The sequence below is a fragment of the Lepidochelys olivacea genome (assembly GCF_965140295.1).
Source record: "Lepidochelys olivacea isolate rLepOli2 genome assembly, chromosome: 3".
Lineage (NCBI taxonomy): Eukaryota > Metazoa > Chordata > Testudines > Cheloniidae > Lepidochelys > Lepidochelys olivacea.
The window spans coordinates 30,406,382-30,412,381 of record NC_140413.1 but is presented as its reverse complement, the minus strand read 5'-3'; positions in this window follow the sequence as shown (position 1 = coordinate 30,412,381).

The following is a 6,000-nucleotide window of genomic DNA, read 5'->3' as shown; positions in this document are numbered from 1 at the left end:
GGGCTAGAGGGGCTAGCAACAGCCAATCAGGGCCCTGCTGGCCCAGATGAAAAGAGATGTCCTGGCTGGACTCAGAGGGGGGCCGTTCTCTCTCTAAGGGGGCCTGGCAACCAGACAGAAGTATGGCAGGCTGACCTTACATAGCAGGAAATGCTGAGAGAAGAACTTGAGGATGTTGTAGGAAGAGGCCCAGGGAAGTAGCCACGATGGATTGAGGTGAGTGGTATGCGGCTGCTGGGCATAGGATCCCTGAGTTGGAACCTGAAGTAGCGGGTGGGCCTGGGATCCCCTACCAGGCACAGGTAAAGCGGCATAAAGCCCAGGAAGAGGGTAGGGCTCATTTGGGAGCCTGAACAAAGGGGCTGAATTTAAAGGGTCCAGAGCCAGGGCTAAAGACCGAAGTGAGGAAAAATAGACTGTTTGTTTATTGGATTTTCTTAATACCTCAGAAGGGATTCATTTGGACTTGGAGACTTGGCTGCAGCCCCAAGCCACTGAAGACTACCAAGGTCAACTGGCAGCCTGCAGGGGGCATTGGGGTAAGAAGGGGACTGTGGGACCATATCCTGCAAAAGTGGCCTGTGGAATCAGATGCTGCAAAGAAACAGGAGACAGTCACAGAGACCCTAGCTAAGGAGACTGAGTGGAGTAGCAGGGAGGGGAATGAGCTGTGGGAGCCCTGTAACTCTCTCCCCCCATCCCCATACTGCTCTGAGACCAGCCATGCAGGGAGCTGTTACTAGCAGTGGCCTGGGGGCATTAATTAATGATCTGGATGATGGGATGGATTGCACCCTCAGCAAGTTCGCGGGTGACACTAAGAGTCCTGCACTTAGGACGGAAGAATCCCATGCATCTCTACAGGCTGGGGACCGACTGGCTAAGCAGAAGTTCTGGAGAAAAGGACCTGGGGATTACAGTGGACGAGAAGCTGGATATGAGTCAGCAGTGTGCCCTTTGTTGCCAAGAAGGCTAATGGCATATTGGGCTGCATTAGTAGGAGCATTGCCAGCAGATTGAGGGAAGTGATTATTCCCCTCTATTTGGCACTGGTGAGGCTACATCTGGAGTACTGCATCCAGTTTTGGCCTCTCCACTACAGAAAGGATGTGGGCAAATTGGAGAGAGTCCAGCAGAGGGCAACAAAAATGTTTAGGAGGCTGGGGCACATTATTTATGAGGAGAGGCTGAGAGAACTGGGCTTATTTAGTCTTCAGAAAAGAATAGTGAGTGGAGAATTGATAGCAGCCTTCAACTACCTGAGGTGGGGTGGAGCTAGACTGTTCTCTGTGGTGGCAGATGACAGAACAAGGAGCAATGGTCTCAAGTTGCAGTGGGGGAGGTCTAGGTTGGATATTAGGAAAAACTATTTTGCTAGGAGGGTGGTGAAGCACTGGAATGGGTTACCTAGGAAGGTGGTGGAGTCTTCCATCCTTAGAGGTTTTTAAGGCCTAGCTTGACAAAGCCCTGCCTGGGATGATGTTGTTGGGGTTGGTCCTGCTTTGAGCAGGGAGTTGGACAAGATGACCTCCTGAGGTCTCGTCCAACCTTAATCTTCTGTGATTCTATGTGATAATAGTAAAGACTCACAGAAGAATCTTTCTTCTACCATTCACCAAAGAACTTTGTTACAATAAAGAAAGCAGAATTATCCAGGGGTGCAGGAACAATTTGTATAGTGGGGGTGCTGAGAGCCATTGAACCAAACTTTAAACCCTATATATGCTGGACACCACTTCAAGCCAGGGGGTGCCACAGCACCCTTAGTTCCAGCACCTATGGAATTATCCCTAAGACTATTCTGTCTCTCTCTGGGCTTCACTGTAGAACTTCTTCCTAGAAATATACCCATACTCCTCGTTCTATAAATTTAAAGAAACAATACACATTCTTCCATCTATGATGAAATCGAAATTGAAGGGGAAAAACCTTCACATCAAATGAAAAAGTTACAGCTTACACTAAAAAAAATTACCTGGTGTGGGTCCAATATTTAAACTTTATAAAATTGCATGTTAGCTAATCTTTTGAGATGTGCTTTTTCATTCCAAGAATGTGCGTGAGAAGTGTGACAACCCAATAATCATCTCACAATCCAGCTGCAACAGAAGCCATTTCAAGAATCGTAAATAATCCTTTAAGCAAACTGCAGCAAGTTTAAATCTAATCTTCTGACTTCACTAGTTCTGTGAGCTGCAACAGAAATACAACCCTAATAATAGAATAATAGTACTTCACTGCCATGTTGCAACCATGATGCAATGACCCAGACCCAAAACCAAACATTTAGATACAATTCCTCTCCAAGAGAACAAGATAGAGATTTGTTATTAGGCTGGCTTATTTATAGAGCTAGGCAGGAAACAATTGTCCCATTTAGCAAAAATTTTCAAGATTTCAAAAATTTGCAAAATTCTCTGAATCACAAAGACCTGGGACTTGAACCCAAGTCTTTTGTATCCCAGCTGAGAACCCTCACTACTGGGTTACAGAGTTGCACTCTTTCTGCATACACTTGCACCATATGAAGGTGAACAAGTTGAACAGCAGAGTTTAACAGAGATAACACTCTAAGCGCCTAGTGGCTAAAGCACCCACTTGCAATGCAGAAGACCCTGATTCAAGTCCTTTCTTTCTCCCTTTCCTGGACTTGAGAAACCTTTGCCAACAAAAGTTTTTGTACATTCCCCAGGAGAAGTTTTGGTTTTGTCAAATCAATCTTTTCAGCCAAAAAAATATCAAAAAACTCACAGGTCTGTTTGAACATATTATGCCAATATTCTGCTGAATTTTCCAGTAGTTGCAGGAACACTGTCATAAAGGACAATACAAGGAGGATTATTATTCCAGCTAGCTTTTGTTTCATAAGCACAACCTTTCACCTCCCAGTGTTCCTCTGCTAGGCCTCCTTGCTACTTGTTTCAGTGGAGCAGCATTTAGGGATATTTTCACATGAAGGGTGCTGTGAATGAGTTCCATTGTACTCCACTGGATTGTCGCCTATAAGGAAAGGCCTTATCCAATAGGGAAAGATAAATCAAGATTTTGCAGAGCATGGGCAGCATGAATAGCCTTGGAGTAGCTGCTGGCAGTCGCTATAGGAACAGGATTTATATCTCTGGAACTGCACCGAAGTGGTTTATTTGTAGTTCAAAGCTGGGATGTTAATATTTTATATGTGGTGAACACTGTGGTAGACTTGGAACGCTGTGTAGTTGGCTCATAATATGCAATGAAGCAGGCATAGAGTGCATCTTCTGGTTTCTGAACTGGTATAGACAGTCTGGGTCTGGAGTTTTACTGTGCCTGGAGATAGGTTGTCCAGGCTTGGGAGTCTGTGGTCAAACAGTCTCCAAAGGAAGTGGATATTCATGCTTATAGGGCTGATTAGCTGGATCTGGGTGTTAAAGGCGCAGTTATCCTAGCGTGGCAAGGTAAGAGACAAGCACCGCGTGACTGGTAAAATACAAGGTAGCAGAAACCACAGCCTCTTTCTGGATAGGACTTTAATTAGAGGAATATGTACACATTCACAGATGTTATCTACTCTTCTTTTTGTAATTGTTAATGTTTCTTATGTTTATGCCAATTACGTTAGCGCTTGATTAATCTTTGACTGTAAATACATAGTTCTCAATGACAGGTTTCAGAGTAACAGCCGTGTTAGTCTGTATTCGCAAAAAGAAAAGGAGTACTTGTGGCACCTTAGAGACTAACCAATTTATTAGAGCATAAGCTTTCGTGAGCTACAGCTCACTTGAGGAAGTGAGCTGTAGCTCACGAAAGCTTATGCTCTAATAAATTGGTTAGTCTCTAAGGTGCCACAAGTACTCCTTTTCTTTTTATAGTTCTCAATGTTAATCTTTTTTCCCCTTTACGTTGTACATTGTTTAGGGCAGGGCCTTTCCCTTTGGAAAGTGTCTGCTGGTTAGCCATACAGTCTAAATAATAAATCCAACACAAAGAACAGCACTGAAAGAACATTATTAAAGGTGCAGAGTGAAGATTTGCTAGAAATAAGGTTGCCTACGTGTCACTTAAGAACACCCAGTCAATGGACTGCTTCAGTTTCAACTGCGGAAAGTTTGAGTGTCAGACATGTTATGAAACTGCTTAATCTGTGACTCTGTCTATCCAATAGGAACTTGCAGCATCACCACATGTCCATGGGACCAGCAGTCTTGATTATTGTATTGTAATTCCTTTCTCACAGGGCTTTGAGCAAGCCAGTTCCATTACTTGCATTCTTCAGACAAGCTGCCACAGTTTCTTCCCTAGCCCCAGCTATCCTACTTTTTTCCCCTGTAACATCCAGAGGTTCTTCTCTCACAGAATCACAGGGTTAGAAGGGACTGCCAGTCTAACCCCCTCCCAAGATGCAGGATTTGTTGCATTAAAGCCATCAAGCCTCCTTTTGAAAATCTCCAGTGAAGGAGCTTCCACAACGTCCCGAGGCATCTGTTCCATTGTCCTGCTGCTCTTACAGTTAGGAGGTTTTTCCTGAGATTTAATTCAAGTCTGCTATGCTGTAGTTTGAACCCATTGCCTCTCGTCCGGCCCTCTGTGGCGAAAGAGAACAACTTTTTCTCCATCTTTTTATGGCAGCTTTTCAAGTATTTGAAGACCACTACCATATACCTCCTGAATCTCCTCTTTTCCAAACTACACATACCCAGTTCCTTCAGCCTTTGCTAATATAGCTTGCATATCATCCTTTTGATCATCTTTGTCACTTGCCTCTGGATTCTTTCCAGTTTCTCTACATCCTTTCTATACACTGGTGACCAAAATAGGACACAGTACTCCAGCGCCTAACTGGTGCCGAATAAAGCAGTACTATCACCTTCCATGACTTGCATGCTATGCTCTGTTAATGCAACCTACACTTGCATTTGCTGCTTTTGGGGGAGGAGGGGGGGCAACAGCATTGCATGGTTGACTCATGTTGAGGTTGTGATCCACACAACTCCCAGATCCCTCTTAGCAGCACTACACCTGTTTAGTGACTACAGAATAGGGGTGTGGAACATAAGAAAAGCAGACATCTTCACTCTTGGGTGTTTCTTTCCCCTTCCCAATGCTGGAGGCCATAGAAGGGGGAGCTCTAGTTCTTGGAAAGTGGTTCTTCTCCCTCTCATCTGTGGCCAGAAGGCAAAGGCAATGAGAGAGGTTCTGCCCAGCCGTGACTGAACCACCTCTAGCACTGTAGGCCTGATCTTCTCACTTGCTCTGCCTGCTCTGAGCCTAGATTGGGCAGATCAAAGCTCCCACTGTATACCGGTCCTAAAGCCCAGTATCACTGGAAGGGCTCTTCTAAATGACTGAACAAAAGGTGTTGGCCTCTTTTGAGCTCCCCTGGCACACTGCTGCTTTGTCCATGAAACAGACTGAAGCATCTCTGCAAAATATGGTACAGTCCCAAAGCAACAGCCCTCTGCGCACTTCTCCAGCAGGCCACTTAAGCTATCGCACATCCATCCAAAATAAGTGTTCCTAGAGCACTTTAAAGGGTCACCATAAACTCAACATGTAGTGAATTTCCGAGAAGGAAATGAAAATCATTACAGGGCTAATCCTGCCCTGGAGCCCTGTCATAAATATAAAGGGAAGGGTAAACCCCTTTAAAACTCCTCCTGGCCAGAGGAAAAATCCTCTCACCTGTAAAGGGTTAAGAAGCTAGGATAACCTCACTGGCAGCTGACCAAAATGACCAATGAGGAGACAAGATGCTTTCAAAAGCTGGGGGGAGGGAAAAACAAAGAGTCTGTCTGTGTGATGCTTTTGCTGTGGACAGAACAGGAATGGAGTCTTAGAACTTAGTAAGTAATCTAGCTAGATATACGTTAGATTCTGATTTCTTTAAATGGCTGAAAAATTAAGCTGTGCTGAATAGAAAGGATATTCCTGTCTGTGTGTCTTTTTGTAACTTAAGGTTTTGCCTAGAGGGATTCTCTAGGTTTTTAATCTAATTACCCTGTAAGGTATTTACCATCCTGATTT